Source organism: Zea mays, chromosome 2 (assembly GCF_902167145.1).
Source record: "Zea mays cultivar B73 chromosome 2, Zm-B73-REFERENCE-NAM-5.0, whole genome shotgun sequence".
NCBI classification, from domain to species: Eukaryota; Viridiplantae; Streptophyta; class Magnoliopsida; order Poales; family Poaceae; genus Zea; species Zea mays.
The window spans coordinates 235,514,808-235,532,249 of NC_050097.1; the positions used below are offsets into that span (position 1 = coordinate 235,514,808).

A 17,442-nucleotide genomic window follows, 5' to 3' on the forward strand; every position below is an offset into this window, starting at 1 on the left:
GCCAGTTGTAATGCCGAAGTTATCTTCTGTTAAGTTGGTTGAGACGAAGACTGATAAGGATAAGGCTGAAGGGTTGAAAGTTGAAAAAATGCCAGAGATTTTGAGCCCGTCAACAGAGATAACAGTGCCGAAAGCACAAAATGGTTCTGCCGCCACTCCTAAGAGGAGAAGAATGGCAAATGTGTTAGATGTTGTGCTAGAAACAACAAAATCCTTGAGTCCTGCTCCTTCAGGAAAAATTGCCAAAGCTGAAACGAAGCAAGCAGAAGCCGAAGCTGCAAAAATTCAAGTTGAAACCGAAGCTAGGCCTTCAGAGCCCGCTGAGACAGAGCCCGCCGCAGTTGAAGAAGAAGCGGTAGAACAAATTGCGTCTGAAAAGGTTGAAGCTGATGCTACTGAAGCTTTAAAAGAAAGCATTGATTACGTCATTTGTCATGCTTCGGGGAAGAAACTTTCTCAAGAAGAGAAGCTAGAAGCGCTACACTATGCCCAAAAATTAAAATACCCGAAGGGGGCATTAGTGTTTAATGGCAGCGGGGAAGAAGATTTTTTGTACTGTCTCCCGGATAATAAAGAGATATCTGTCTGCCGGGAGATAGGTAGAAGCATCGGATTCCCGAAGCTAGAGGATGGCCTTTCAATATTATCAAAGGATGACCTTGCTGATAGTTTGGCATAAAATAGCATAAAGGTATGAAAGCTAATTTTGTATTTTGAAACAACATATTTTATTTGTTTATACTTAATTCTATCCTCCTCTTGCAGGGCCTAATTCTTAGCAATGCCCTTAGAGCACAAAAAAACATTGAAGATGAGGGATACACAATGACTCTGAACAACCTTTGTTCAGAGGTAATCGAATTAAGGAACGAAGGCCTTGAAAAAGATAAAATCTTGATTTCATTGGTAAACAAAGTGAAAGAAGATGACACTAGTTTTAAGGCTCAAGCCGAAATCCAAAAGAACGAAATCGAAGATCTTTGGAAGCAGTTGGCCGAAGCCAAAGAAAAATGCGGTCTCGCGGAAGCTAACCGAGATATCAGTGAATATTGGAAAAACTATTTAGAAAAAATAGTTGAAGAACTTCGCACATCCAAAGAAAGATGTTTTGAAAAATCCTTGGGCTGCGTGAAAAAAATAAAGGCTAGCTTCGCCAACGTGAGCGCCTATTCTAACGAAGATAACTTCATACGAGGCGACCCTGAAGGTGTTATCGAATGGATAAGTGGAGAAGCTGAAGCTTTCGAAGAAATTTTAAGTGATTGTGGGGATGTCTACGCGTTTTCCGGCGCAAGAGGAATTTCAGCCATCCTGGAGAAGGCGGGGTGCAACCATGTCAAGACCCTCGCCCAGGCCGAAGCTGCCTTCTCCGTGGATGATACAAAGGATCCTTCAGCTGAAGCAAGTTTAATGGGCAGAAAATTTTACAATGACATCTGGATAAATGGTGGCTGAGAAATGGCTCATGAAATTATGAATAAAAGTGAGAAAGATATTCATGACGCCCGAGTGGAAGCGAAACAATCTGAGGAAGCTGCAGAATGTGAAAGACGTTTAGGTATTGTTTCGTGGCCTTTAGCTTCTGTATTTGTTTTTATGGCTTCGAACTGATTAACTTTTTCTACTGCAGCTGAATTATCTCCGCCACAGGAACCGTTTGATCCCCTGGACGATCTAGAGACGAAGGAAGCACTGGAGATTATTAATATAGCCAAATCTGTTGTTGACGAGGTCGTTAACAAATTGCTAAATGAAGTTGCGGAGAAGGTCCTGAAGGAAGACTAGTAGTTACTGTAAAAACATTTTTATACGATCAATGTAACTTTGCTGTAATAAGACTATAATTTTTTATATGTATAGTTTTGAATCTAATATGTAAATTATTTGTAATTCACTTCTTTGCGATGCATGAAGCTCTTATATACATACCGTTTTTGAGCCTTCGGCGAAAAAACACCTTCCCTTCTTTTCATGCTTCGTAAAGAAAAAGATCCATGCTTTGTGAAAATATCCGTACTTCGTAAGAACATCCAAGCTTCGTGGAAACATCCATGCTTCGTAGAAACATCCATGCTTCGTAAACAAGGGATCCCTTCTTTTGCAATAAAGCTGATGAAATTGTATTTCTTAGCTTACTTTGTTCCTTAGCACATTTTCATTTTTATAAAGAAATCTCCGAAGATCGACTTCGTATTCAATTTGTGTCATTGGTGCGATATAATGTATGATGTGATGCTATCCGGCATGATGTGATGATATGATGCGAAGAATGATGCTAATGCCGAAGACACACACCCACACACCCATACCGAAACACACAATCTCTGCGTCCCCTTAGGAACGATTGGAACCTCTTTGCCATTTATTTTTCGGCTTCACTGCTTATTTTTAGGTGTAAGTTCTGCATCCCCTTAGGAACGTCTTTTGAACTTCTTCGCCTTATATTTCAGCAGTATTTGGCTCTGCATTCCCTTTGGAACGACTTTTGAGCAGAAAACTTACACTGTGCTTCCTTAGGAACGACTTTTTGTAGCTTCGACAAAACTTACATTGCGCTCCCTTAGGAACGACTTTTGAGCTTCGGTAGTTTTTTAGCTTCGTAAGTCTGTGAAGAAGATATATTTCATTCTGATAGGAGCGAAACTGTTACAAGGAATTAAAACTAGATTTATATTGATTGTTCCTTATTGAGAAACAAAATGTCATAGAACATAAAAGTATTTCGGGGGTAGGATATCGCTCAATAAATATACTTTGATTCTGGCACAGTACTGTTGACTATGCGTGCTTCGGATTCCTCCCTGAAGTCCCGCTGTTGTTGGGTGTGTTGGCGCCCTTCTGGCTACTGGCTTCGGGAATAGGTTGGTTGTAGTGGTGGTGGGGGTGGGAGTTGTGGCCAGGAAGCATGTGACTGGCTAGCCGAAGCAACAGAAGCTGCGGGATGATTGCCCACATATTCTGGTATGTAGGGAGAGTGGCACGAAGCAGTGTGCAAGACCTGCTTTGGCTGATTCTGCCGAGCTTCGGCTTCCGCGATTTCCTTCTGCTTTTGAATGGTGATTTGGCACATTCTTGTAGTATGGCCTTTGTCCTCACCGAAGAATAAGCAATAAATCTTCCTAGGCTGATCCCTGTATCTTCCTCCGAAGCCCCTGGCGCCTCTGCCTCTTGGGGCTGGCGGCCTGAAAGAGCTTTGTTGTTGCCCCGAAGATTGTGAGGTGTACTGTGGCCTTTGAAGCTGATTTCCTTTGTCGTCATCTGAGTGGAGTTATGGATTGACCTGACATGCCTCGGGTGGATTCTTCCTCCGAAGCCCCTGGTCATTTCCGAGAATCTGTAAGCTTGCTCCCTTCTTTGGCGGAAATCATTGTCAGCCCGGATGTACTCATCCATCTTCTGAAGCAGCTTCTCCAGAGTTTGTGGGGGTTTCCTGGCAAAGTACTGAGCCATAGGTCCTGGTCGAAGGCCCTTAATCATGGCCTCGATGACAATTTCATTGGGCACTGTGGGCGCTTGTGCCCTCAATCGCAAGAACCTTCAGACATACGTCTAGAGATATTCCTCATGGTCTTGTGTGCATTGAAACAGGGCCTGAGCTATGACTAGCTTCGTCTGAAAGCCTTGGAAACTGGTCATCAGCATGTCCTTGAGCTTCTGCCATGACGTAATTGTCCCTGGCCGAAGGGAAGAATACCATGTCTAGGCCACGTTCCGGACTACCATGACGAAGGATTTAGCCATGACAACTGCATTGCCTCCGTATGAGGATATTATTGCCTCATAGCTCATCAGAAATTGTTTTGGGTCTGAGTGCCCATCATACATTGGTAGCTGAGGTGGCTTGTAAGATTATGGCCATGGGATAGCCTGCAGTTCTGCTGCCAAGGGAGAAGTATCATCAAAAGTAAAGGTATCATGATTAAAATCATCATACCATCCATCTTCGTTGAATAGGCCCTCGTGACGAAACTCCCTGTGCTGGGGCCTCCGGTCTTGTTCATCTTGAGCAAGATGACATACTTCTTCAGTAGTTTCGTCGATCTTCCTTTGAAGATCAGCGAGTCGAGCCATCTTTTCTTTCTTCCTTTGCACTTGTTGATGGATGATTTCTGTCCCTAATCTCTTGGTCCAACTCCTCCTCCTGGAATGTTGGACTAGTGGCTTTCCTCTTCTGGCTTTGAGCCTCTCAAAGAGAGAGAATCTTCTGATTTGGGTCCAGTGGCTGCAGTGCAGCAGCCCCTGGCGCGGTTGTCTTCTTTGGCGACATGATGAAGGTCAATGCTTGCCGAAGGTGGTCGAATGAGTTCACCGGAGGTGGGCGCCAATGTTGGGGACTTGTTCTAAGAAACAGATTAAGGAAATGTTGGAAGGTGGAATTATCCAGCAGAGTTCCAGTCCCTTCGCTTCACCAGTGTTGTTAGTAAAGAAGAAGGATGGAGAGTGGAGGTTATGCATGGACTATAGGAAACTCAATGCTTATATGGTGAAGAATAGGTTTCCCATGCTAGTTTTTGATGAGATTGCAGATGAGCTGAGTGGAGCCACTGTATTCACAAAGTTGGACCATAGGGCTGGTTACCATCAAATCAGGATTAAAGAGGGAGAGGAGTATAAAACAACCTTCCTTACGCATAATGGACACTATGAATATAAGGTCATGTCGTTCGGTCTGACAGGAGCACTGGCTACCTTTCAAGATTTTATGAATCACATCTTATCTCCCCTTTTGAGAAAGTGTGTTGTGGTATTCTTGGATGATATTTTGGTTTATAGTACTACTTTAGAAGATCACGTTGGACATTTGGAACAGGTTTTTGGTATTCTTACCCAGAATCAGTTGAAACTAAAACAGTCCAAGTGTAAGTTTGCCCAAGACAAATTGGAATTTTTGGGCCATGTAATCAGTGCTGCTGGTATTTCTACTGAACCAGCCAAGGTGGAAGTGATAAAAAATTGGCCAATTCCGAAATCTGTCAAGGAGGTGAGAAGTTTTTTGTGTATGGCGGGGTATTACCGACGTTTTGTGGCAGGGTTTGGCATCATAAGTAAACCTCTGACCAACCTGCTGAAGACAGACCAAATGTTTGTTTGGACTGACACCACACAAAAATCTTTTGTGGCATTGAAAGATGCTCTGGTCAAGGCACCAGTTCTGGTAATTCTAGATTTTGCTAAAACCTTTGTGATTGAAACTGATGCTAGTGGGGTACGCATTGGAGCTGTATTACAGCAAGATGGACATCCTATCGCTTATATTAGTAAAGCTCTGGGTCCTAGGAATGCTGCTTTGTCAACATATGAGAAGGAGTGCTTGGCGATACTTTTTGCAGTTGATCATTGGAGACCTTATTTGCAACATGCTCAGTTTCTCATTAAAACCGACCAGCAAAGTTTGACTCACCTGGATGATCAAAGGGTCACAACACCTTGGCAACAAAAGGCTTTGACTAAATTAATGGGCCTTAATTTTCAAATTATCTACAAGAAGGAGGTAGAGAACAAGGTAGCTGATGCCTTATCCAGAAGGGCAGATTTACAATCCGATGACACTACCCTGCAGCTGCATGTCCTGGGTAGTTCCTCTATGATCCCTAGTTGGCTAATTGAGGTCACGAAAGGATATGAAAATGATGAAGTTGCTCAAAAAATTCTTAGTGCTTTATCAACAGGTCATCCATTGGAGCATTACACGTTGGTGGCCGGGGTGATCAAGCATAAAGGCAGGGTGTGACTGGGTCATAACCAAGAATTGCAGTCCAAGGTTATGTCTTCACTGCATGACAGTGCCATAGGGGGACACTCAGGTTTTCCGGTAACGTACAGAAGAATTAAAGCATTATTTAGTTGGCCTAGGATGAAAAATCAGATTCGTGAGTTTGTTGGCACTTGCTCAATCTGTTAGCAGGCCAAGCTGGATAGGAGCAAATATCCTGGACTTATGTTACCCCTACCCATCCCAGATCATGCTTGGCAAGTCGTGACGATGGACTTTATTTCTAGGCTGCCTGTGTCCCACAAGTACAATTGTATCATGGTTGTGGTGGATAAGTTTTCTAAGTATGCACATTTCCTACCACTAGCTCATCCGTTCATAGCTCTAACTATAGCTAAGCTTTATCTGTCAGCCATATATAAGTTGCATGGACTGCCATCGTCGATTGTGTCTGATCGGGATCCCATATTCACTAGCAAGTTATGGCAAGAATTGTTCAGATTGGCTGGGACAAAGCTATGCATGAGTAGTGCCTATCATCCACAGTCTGATAGTCAGACGGAAAGGGTTAATCAATGTTTGGAAGCTTATCTGAGATGCTTCGTTCATTCTTGCCCAAAACAGTGGTACTCTTGGCTCTCGCTGGCTGAATTTTGGTATAGCACTTGCTATCATACCACTCTGGGTAAATCTCCTTTCGAAGTGTTATACGGTCATGCTCCTTCTCAGCTTGGATTAGACACAGTTGATTAGTGTTCGGTTCCTGATTTACAAACTTGGTTGCTTGGTCACCAACAAATGTTGAAGCAAGTCAAGTTCCATCTTCAGCGTGCTCACGACAGAATGAAGAAACAGGCTAATAAGGGTAGAGTGGAATGAACTTTTACTGTGGGCGATCACGTTTTTCTGAAACTTCAGCCCTTCTGTCAACGATCAGTGGCTGACAGACCAGTTTCTAAACTGACATTTCGATTTTTTGGTCCCTTTGAGGTGATTAAGCAGATCAATCCTGTGGCCTATGAACTAGCGTTACCATCTAGGAGTGCTATTCACCCGGTCTTTCATGTATCGCAGTTAAAATCAGCCAACGGCGTGCGGGTTCCTAGCACTGACTCTCTTCCAGATATCTTTACTGGGTTGCAGGTGCTGATGGAAGTTTTGGAGTCCAGGCTTCTTCGTAAAGGGGGTAAGGTGATTCGCAGTTGCTCATTAAGTGGTCCAATTGTCCAGTGTCACTGTCAACCTGGGAGGATGGAGAGTCCATTAAGCAGAAATTTCCACAAGCACCAGCTTGGGTCAAGCTATTGTTAAAGAAGGGGAAATGTCAGCAGAGCAGATCACATGGACCAGCCAGAGGACCGGACTCAAGCAGTGCAACAGAAGGCACAGACAGAGGGAGTCAAGGAAGGCAGTCAGAGCCGGCGCAACCATCGCGTACCAAAGCCAAATACTAAGTACATCGGTGAAGAGTGGCACGTATAGGTATATGGAGTTATACGTATTGATGAGGGCAGGTGTGCTGGGTATAAATAATATTGTAATCGTTTCTAAACTCAGTCTTGGACATGTTATTGCCGAGTCGGCAAGAAAGGAATAGATACTTGAGAATATCCTGGCGTGAACCACGAGTGTTGTTCACACTCCGCCTACCACGACAATCACACGAACCCTGCGTATGCGCTCCAGGCTTCGACTAGGGCGGCAAATTGCGGCAGCGGCGGACGCTCTTTCACGACCCGAACCCTCTCCTCTCGCCTCGGTGCTCAAGTGGTGAACGCGAACGAGGAGGGGGTGCTTGGCTTCTTTTTGTAGTCGAACCAAGACAACTACTCGGTCAGCTGGCGCCCACGAGGATTGCGGCGACTCTATTACGTATTTACGCCAGCCGGAGTTCATCGCGGAAGAGAAGGAAGGTGCACGACTCTAGGTCCACTACTCAGCGAGTGCAGCCGGCGTGTGGGCGGGACCGGGCTAGCGAGTGGGACCACATTGACGGCGCAAGGATCCTACGGCCAGGGCACGCGCAAGGGGAGACCGAGTAGTGGGACCCGCCTGGCGGTGACCCTAGGTGGGCTAGCACGGATGCTACTGAAGGCTGGTTGGGCCGGCTTGAAGCAGAATGGGCCCCGTGCCATGGCGAGGTCTTTTTCATCGTTTTGTAATTTTTGTTTTATTTCTTTCTTTCTCTTTTTTCTTGTCTTTCTTTCTTTGTTTTATTTCTATGGCTTCATCTCTAATTTGAATTCATTTCAAATCCCAATTTCACAAACTCTTGCGCAACAATAAAAATCCAACATGTAATGCATCCCTTTCTTTTAAATAATTGTTAATGATATATCTTGATCCCATTATTTGGATATGCAAGAAGGAGAAAAGAGACAAGTAATCACATGGTCTTTTATATTTCCAAAACTTTATACATTTTATCCCAAAATTTGGGAATTACATTCGCCATCTCTCTGGTGGCCACCTATGTTGAGGCGAGATCGCAGTTGTCACGCTCGCACGTGTAGGCGACCTTGAAGGAAGAGCTCGTCATGATGATCCCATGGGGGCCGGGCATCTTCATCTTTAGGTAGGTGTAGTTGGGGATGGCCATGAACTTGACGTAGAATGGCCTCCTGAGGATGGCATTGCTGGACCCCGGGAAGTCCACCACCTCGAAACACAACCGCTCAGTGTGGAAGTTGGAGGTGTCGCTAAAGGTGACGGGTAGTGTGGTCCATCCAAGGGGTAGGCCTGGTGGCCTGGAATGATGTCGTGGAAGGGCACCAGGCTGGGGCATAGTTCAGAGCACATGATCCCCAGTCGGTTCAAAGTCTCAACATACATGCTGTTGAGGTTGCTTCCCCCGTCCATGAGCACCTTCATAAGACGCTTCGAGCCCAAAATTGGCTTGACGACGAGTGGGTAGGTTCCCAGATGTGGGATTATCTCTAGGTGATCGTGACTATCAAAGACGATTGGAAATTCTAACCATCGAAGATACTTACGAACGGCGGGGTCCACCGCGTGCACCTCACAGTGCATTATCTTGAGACAGTGTTTGTCGCTATAGGCTTCGGGTCCACCGAACATCATGAGGCATCATGTGGTTTCAGGAAATTGTCCTTCGGTGGCATCCTATTCCGCTGATTTTACTGCTTCATCAGGCTTTGCCTTCTTGCTTGGAGGCTTGGTGATGTAGCACTTCAAGAGCTCACACTCTCGGAGCTTGTGACAGATGATTCTATCATGGGGTGTCCATTAGCTTTTGGAAATGTTCGCCACCGTTCTTCGCCGGTGGCATGGGTCCGCGATCGGCGGTGGCAACCTTGTTGTCATCACGCCGGGGGCGGTTGTCCCTCCGCCGTTTGTCGGGGTGCTCCCGATGGTCTTTCTTCACGCTGCTTGTGTTGCCGGTGTTGTGCGGGGCCTTCCCTTTGTGGAAAATGTCCTCCACCACGTTTTCTATGTCAGCGAACTTGGTCGTAATGTCGAGAAGTTTGGCGCTGGTCCATGGTATCCCGCGCCCATGCTCATGGACGAGCGCCTCGTTTGTGGAGCCACTCTACTATGTCTGATCTACTATCGCTGCTATTTTGAATTCAGCCCTACCATTGGTTTATTGCTTTGTCACTACTTGCTGCTGTCACTTGAGTCGTTAACTTCTCTGTGTTCTGGAATCTGGACTGTTTTCTGTTAACGTGAGTTACATGCTAGCTGCTTTCTGATTAATTAGCGAGATCAAACAGAAAACATATGGGACTATTTTCTATGTGCTGCTTTCTGCTATAAAATATCTTGTTACCCATGTGTGTTGTAATCTAGTAACGTGAGTTATTAAATCATTAGTACAATTTATCTATACCACTATATAACCTACTAGTTTAAACTTTGCAAAACCCACCCAACAAAATCACCCCCACATCCATAACCTCTACTAAATCCACCAAACAAATTGCATCCAAACTTAACACACCATTAAAATAAACGGTTCAGATCGCTAGATAACCCCCTTACCCTTACTTCACTCAAATCTAATAGACAATATTATTAAGATCATCCCTTATCCCTCATTTCTCTCCATCCCCTCCCCTGCGACCACACCGCCCCTAGCCTCCCCCACAGTATTCCCGCTGCTGCTGCTGCTGCCATAAAACCTCCCCTCGCACCACTACCGCCATTGCCATCGACCCCACCGCTCTACGGGATTGTAGCTTTAGCACGAGCTATATACTAGTATGAATAAAGAATCTTTTAGCCATAAATTTTGTGGGGGTTAAAACTCTAGCAACGAGCTACATTTCCGGTCTTATTTTGTGCTAGTATTTGCACTTCTAAGCCCAGATAGTCCATATTTCAGTGTTCAATTTAATTTTGTCATATGTGTGAACTAGTTCATTAGGACTTGCGTAGTAAGTTTGGGATAATCACAAGGAAAATGACTCGACAAGAGGTTAACGGTTCTAGTTTGTGGTTACTAAATTCTCAATAATTTTCTTGTAGATGGTTTGTCGTAGATTTAAGGACAAATCCAGATGCATCTCAAATGTGTGCTAGGATCAAGTATCATACATATGATGACTCATGGTACAGAAATCAATGTCACCTCTTTATTATATAATAGAAGTTCTATACAAAATAACTATATAAATACGTCATAAAACGACTACGATCCTCCACAACCACAGCTGACTAGGAGACGACGACCTAAACCCCTCCGAACTCATCGTAGCATCCTTCATACTCATCATCTTGTGGTACCTGTTCTTGACATGGTGTGATTATAGCAAGGGTGAGCTCTCATATGGTCATCACTCAGCAAGTGTGGGGAAAAGTACACTGTAAGGCTTACCAAGGAAAATGATTAAGGCTGAGCATTGCTTTTAATTTTGTTGGTCAAAATTTTATTAGCAAATACTAAGTATAAGTGAATACCAACCCAATTAAATAATTGATCAGAAATAAATACCCAAAGTACATGGAGTTGTATTTTGAGAAAATCATGGAGATATGATTACCTTCTTGCACTATTAGTATATCACATTGCAGATGTATGTATTTTATTTTTTTATCTAGATCTTTCCATGTGAAGGGCAAGCCTGGTGCGTTGGTGACAGCTGTCCCACTTAGTCGCCAAGTTGTAAGTTATTGACCATTTCCTTATTTATTATTAGGGTCTCAGATTTATTTGTTCTTAAACCGTAAACCGGTAATCGCTGTCTATTTTAGTTGTCCCACTTCATTTTTATTTTTATCCAAGTGAGGGGCGGCACATGTCAGCGTCAACCAGTAATTGCTGTCTATTTCAAGGTGGCTCGATGGTAGGTCATCCACCAATGAATAATGTTAGCTAGCGACAACACTAGGAGAGTGGAGGTAACCAATTTTGGGTTGCCCGGTGACTCTGCTACCTCGGGCAGGTACTGACTGATCTCATTACTCGCATGTCTGGACGATATCCGATGACTCTAGCTAAAAATATACAAACGTTTGCATGTCTGCCACACTACACTTAAATCTCTGGTCTCCCGGCAAAAACGAAGATCAAACTAGCAATTAGAAATTGTGCGTTCACAACCATTAAAATCACCCGTAGCCCGTGAAGTTCTCTTCTCCCCATAGTTTATTTACTTGTCTTCTATATATAAAGGGCTAATGAAAAGTTGAGCAAAGTCATCTCGTGCCATTCTAAATAGAAGCACTACTGATGGCCCAAAACAAGATGATTGTGGTGGTTCTCCTCCTTGCCACCTTTCTTGTGGTGGCAAGATCGTTGTGGGTTCCAGAAGAACCCTCAAATGCGGATGACATAAGAGGTGCTTGCATCGAGGAGTGCACCAAAGAAAATAAGGCTCCTGGCGACAAGAAGACATGCGAAGTGTTGTGCACCAAGCTCACAAAAAAGCCTAGCGAAGAAGGCAAACATGATTGATGAAGTAGCACTCCGATAATATATACCCTAGTGGATCAGTGGTCATCTTTGTAGCCATGTCTGCCACACGATGGCCTTGACTATATTGTCTTATTGTTTTGTTTTTGGTTTCCACTAGTATCCTAATTCCTTGTTCATATAACCTAATTTCACTCAAAGCATTTTATATGCTTCACTTAATTAAATAAATACAAAGGCAATGGCATGTTCTGTTTTGATCTAATTGGAATATCATAGGGCAAACCGATCTATAAAAAGAATGGTAATGAATCTTATATATAGATATGTTCAATGTGCAAGTATGATCAAATACTGAAAAAGTTGATACGAATAATAGTTGTTGTTGAGCCTCTCACAACATTTTGAGTAAATCTCTTGAAAAGCAAAACGTGAACGATATGGTAGAACCCCACCATTATATATCATGGTGCATCAATGGTCTTTATGTAGCCATGTCTATCACAAAATGGCCTTGATTAAATTATCTTATTGTTTGTGTTTTGGTTCCACAAGTATCCTAACTTCTTATTCATGTACCCTAATGTCACTCAATGCATTTTCTATGACTTACTTAACTAAATAAATACGAAGGCAATGGCCTGATTTTTATGATCTAATTGAAATATCGTAGGTTGGTATACATCCCAAAATTTCTAATTTTATGTTGCAAATATAAAACAATAAAAAAACAATTTTAATCTTTGTATACAACTTTTCAAGATTAGATTATAGGTGCACATGTTTAGGTATAATAAACTATTTTTTTGTTTCAAACGATAATAACATGTAAAAACATGATAATAGCATGAAAACTGCGAATGATGCATTATGTCCATCATAGTAGCCTCTCCGTAGCTCCGTGTTTTTCCAATGTTAATGATCATCCACACGCTCACTTATATGTTGTTGTAATCCACCTTGATGAGCAATGTGATACTGTCACACTCGGATTTAAGGACAAATCCAAATGCATCTCAAATGTGTGCTAGGATCAAGTATCATACATATGATGACTAATGGTTCAGAAATCAATGTCACATCTTTATTATATAATAGAAGTTCTATACAAAATAACTATATAAATACATCATAAGACGACGACGATCTTCCACAACTATAGCTGACTAGGAGACGACGACCTAGACCTCTCCGAACTCATCTTAGCATCCTTCATGCTCCTCATCTTGCGGTATATGTTCTTGACCTGGTGTGATTATAGCAAGGGTGAGCTCCCATATGGTCATTACACAACAAGTGTGGGGAAAAGTATAGTGTAAGGCTTACCAAGGAAAATGGTTAAGGATGAGCATTGCTTTTAATTTTGTTGGTCCAAATTTTATTAGCAATTACTAAGTATAAGTGAATACCAACCTAATTAAATAATTGATCAGAAATAAATACCCACAATGTATGGCGTTGTATTTTGAGAAGATCATGGAGATATGATTACCTTCTTGCACTACTAGTATATCAAATTGCAGATGTATGTATATTATTTTTGTATCTAGATCTTTCCATGTGAAGGGCAAGCCTAGTGCGTTGGTGACAGCTGTCCCACTTAGTCGCCAAGTTGTAACTTATTGACCATTTCCTTATTTAATATTATGGTCTTAGATTTATTTGTTCTTAAGTTGTATTTGTTTCAAGCCTTGAACTAGTCACATCCATTGTAACCTCAAGTTTATAACACCGTTAATTTACAAGACATATGGATAATATTATGCAAGTTGTTGCTTCTCCAGCAAGTCTGATGCGTGTGGCTTTGGCATGTTGCTGATTTAGTTTCCATATTTAGCAATTTAGGGACTAAAGTGGAATAAAATGGACGGACTAAAAATTAGTCCCTAGAAACCAAACACCCCCTAAGTTATCTGGTTTATCATGAATGTAGCGCCAAAAACTACTAAACTTCATTTTTTTTATCTAAGTGAGGGGCAGCACATGTCAGCGTCAACCGGTAATCACTGTCTATTTCAAGGTGGCTCGATGGTAGATCATCCACCAATGAATAATGTTAGCTAACGACAACACTAGGAGAGTGGAGGTGACCAATTTTGGGTTGCCCGGTGACTCTGCTAACTCGGGCAGGTACTGACTGGTCTCATTACTCGCATGTCTGGACGATATCCGATGACTCTAGCTAAAAATATACAAACGTTTGCATGTCTTCCACACGACACTTAAATCTCTGGTCTCCCGGCAAAAATGAAGATCAAACTAGCAATTAGAAATTGTACGTTCACAACAATTAACATCACCCGTAGCCCGTGAAGTTCTCTTCTCCCCATAGTTTATTTACTTGTCTTCTATATAAAGGGCTATAAAAAGTTGAGCAAAGTCATCCCGTGCCATTCTAACTAGAAGCAATACTGATGGCCCAAAACAAGATGATTGTGATGGTTCTCCTCCTTTCCACCTTTCTTGTGGTGGCAAGATCGTTGTGGGTTCCAGAAGAACCCTCAAATGCGGATGACATAAGAGGTGCTTGCATCGAGGAGTGCACCAAAGAAAATAAGGCTCCTGGCGACAAGAAGACATGCGAAGTGTTGTGCACCAAGCTCACAAAAAAGCCTAGCGAAGAAGGCAAACATGATTGATGAAGTAGAACTCCGATAATATATACACTAGTGGATCAGTGGTCATCTTTGTAGCCATGTCTACCACACGATGGCCTTGATTATATTGTCTTATTGTTTTGTTTTTGGTTTCCAATAGTATCCTAATTCCTTGTTCATGTAACCTAATGTCACTCAAAGCATTTTATATGCCTCACTTAATTAAATAAATACAAAGGCAAAGGCATGTTATGTTTTGATCTAATTGGAATATCATAGGTCAAACCGATCTATAAAAAGAATGGCAAAGAATCTTATATATAGATATGTTCAATGTGCAAATATGATCAAATACTGAAAAAGTTGATACCAATATTAGTTGTTGTTGAGTTTCTCACAACATTTTGAGTAAATCTCTTGAAAAGCAAAACGTGAACGATATGGTAGAACCCCACCGTAATATATCGTGGTGTATCAATGGTCTTTATGTAGCCATGTCTATCACAAAATGGCCTTGATTAAATTATCTTATTGTTTGTGTTTTGGTTCCACAAGTATCCTAACTTCTTATTCATGTACCCTAATGTCACTCAATGCATTTTCTATGACTTACTTAACTAAATAAATACGAAGGCAATGGCCTAATTTTTACGATATAATTGAAATATCATAGGTTGGTATACATCCCAAAATTTCTAATTTTATGTTGCAAATATAAAACAATAAAAACAATTTTAATCTTTTTATACAACTTTTCAAGATTAGATTATAGGTGCACATGTTTAGGTATAATAAACTATTTTTTTGTTTCAAACGATAATAACATGTAAAAACGTGATAATAGTACGAAAACTGCGAATGGTGCATTTTGACCATCATAGTAGCCTCTCTGTAGCTCTGTGTTTTTCCAATGTTAATGATCATGCACACACCCACTTATATGTTGGTTGTTATCCACCTAGATGAGCAATGTGATACTGTCACACTCGGATTTAAGGACAAATCCAGATGCATCTCAAATGTGTGCTAGGATCAAGTACCATACATATGATGACTCATGGTACATAAATCAATGTCACATCTTTATTATATAATAGAAGTTCTATACAAAATAACTATATAAATACATCATAAGATGACTAAGATCTTCCACAACTATAGCTGATTGGGAGACGATGACCTGGACCCCTCCGAACTCATCTTAGCATCTTTCGGGCTCCTCATCTTGTGGTACCTGTTCTTGACCTGGTGTGATTATAGCAAGGGTGAGCTCCATATGGTCATCACATAGCAAGTGTGGGGAAAAGTATAGTGTAAGGCTTACCAAAGAAAATGGTTAAGGATGAGCATTGCTTTTAATTTTGTTGGTCCAAATTTTATTAGCAATTACTAAGTATAAGTGAATACCAACCCAATTAAATAATTGATAAGAAATAAATACCCACAATGCATGGAGTTGTATTTTGAGAAAACCAAGGAGATATGATTACCTTCTTGCACTACTAGTATATCAAATTGCAGATGTATGTATATTATTTTTGTATCTAGATCTTTCCATGTGAAGGGCAAGCCTAGTGCGTTGGTGACAGCTGTCCCACTTAGTCGCCAAGTTGTAAGTTATTGACCATTTCCTTATTTAATATTATGATCTTAGATTTATTTGTTCTTAAACTGTATTTGTTTCAAGCCTTGAACTGGTCACATCCATTGTAACCTCAAGTTTATAACACCGTTAATTTACAAGACATATGGATAATATTATGCAAGTTGTTGCTTCTCCAGCAAGTCTGATGCGTGTGGCTTTGGCATGTTGCTGATTTAGTTTCCATATTTAGCAATTTAGGGACTAAAGTGGAATAAAATGGACGGACTAAAAATTAGTCCCTAGAAACCAAACACCCCCTAAGTTATCTGGTTTATCATGAATGTAGCGCCAAAAACTACTAAACTTCATTTTTTATCTAAGTGAGGGGCAGCACATGTCAGCGTCAACCGGTAATCACTGTCTATTTCAAGGTGGCTCGATGGTAGATCATCCACCAATGAATAATGTTAGCTAGCGACAACACTAGGAGAGTGGAGGTGACCAATTTTGGGTTGCCCGGTGACTCTGCTAACTCGGGCAGGTACTGACTGGTCTCATTACTCGCATGTCTGGACGATATCCGATGACTCTAGCTAAAAATATACAAATGTTTGCATGTCTGCCACACGACACTTAAATCTCTGGTCTCCCGGCAAAAAATGAAGATCAAACTAGCAATTAGAAATTGTACGTTCACAACAATTAACATCACCCGTAGCCCGTGAAGTTCTCTTCTCCCCATAGTTTATTTACTTGTCTTCTATATAAAGGGCTATAAAAAGTTGAGCAAAGTCATCCCGTGCCATTCTAACTAGAAGCAATACTGATGGCCCAAAACAAGATGATTGTGATGGTTCTCCTCCTTTCCACCTTTCTTGTGGTGGCAAGATCGTTGTGGGTTCCAGAAGAACCCTCAAATGCGGATGACATAAGAGGTGCTTGCATCGAGGAGTGCACCAAAGAAAATAAGGCTCCTGGCGACAAGAAGACATGCGAAGTGTTGTGCACCAAGCTCACAAAAAAGCCTAGCGAAGAAGGCAAACATGATTGATGAAGTAGAACTCCGATAATATATACACTAGTGGATCAGTGGTCATCTTTGTAGCCATGTCTACCACACGATGGCCTTGATTATATTGTCTTATTGTTTTGTTTTTGGTTTCCAATAGTATCCTAATTCCTTGTTCATGTAACCTAATGTCACTCAAAGCATTTTATATGCCTCACTTAATTAAATAAATACAAAGGCAAAGGCATGTTCTGTTTTGATCTAATTGGAATATCATAGGTCAAACCGATCTATAAAAAGAATGGCAAAGAATCTTATATATAGATATGTTCAATGTGCAAATATGATCAAATACTGAAAAAGTTGATACCAATATTAGTTATTGTTGAGTTTCTCACAACATTTTGAGTAAATCTCTTGAAAAGCAAAACGTGAACGATATGGTAGAACCCCACCGTTATATATCGTGGTGTATCAATGGTCTTTATGTAGCCATGTCTATCACAAAATGGCCTTGATTAAATTATCTTATTGTTTTTGTTTTGGTTCCACAAGTATCCTAACTTCTTATTCATGTACCCTAATGTCACTCATTGCATTTTCTATGACTTACTTAACTAAATAAATACGAAGGCAATGGCCTAATTTTTACGATATAATTGA

The 17,442-nt window shown here is 41.5% G+C and overlaps 3 long non-coding RNA genes across 3 annotated transcripts; all 3 read left to right on the forward strand.

Moving 5' to 3' along the window:
• Positions 1-11,373: 11,373 nt before the first annotated feature.
• Positions 11,374-11,844, forward strand: LOC112552142 (uncharacterized). Its single transcript, NR_156749.1, has one exon. It is a non-coding gene; the product is annotated as an uncharacterized lncRNA (long non-coding RNA).
• A 2,126-nt stretch (positions 11,845-13,970) lies between these two features.
• LOC100275943 (uncharacterized) lies at positions 13,971-14,447 on the forward strand. The gene has a single exon (NR_156748.1). It is a non-coding gene; the product is annotated as an uncharacterized lncRNA (long non-coding RNA).
• A 2,117-nt stretch (positions 14,448-16,564) lies between these two features.
• Positions 16,565-16,991, forward strand: LOC112552143 (uncharacterized). Its single transcript, NR_156750.1, has one exon. It is a non-coding gene; the product is annotated as an uncharacterized lncRNA (long non-coding RNA).
• The last annotated feature ends 451 nt before the right edge of the window (positions 16,992-17,442 follow it).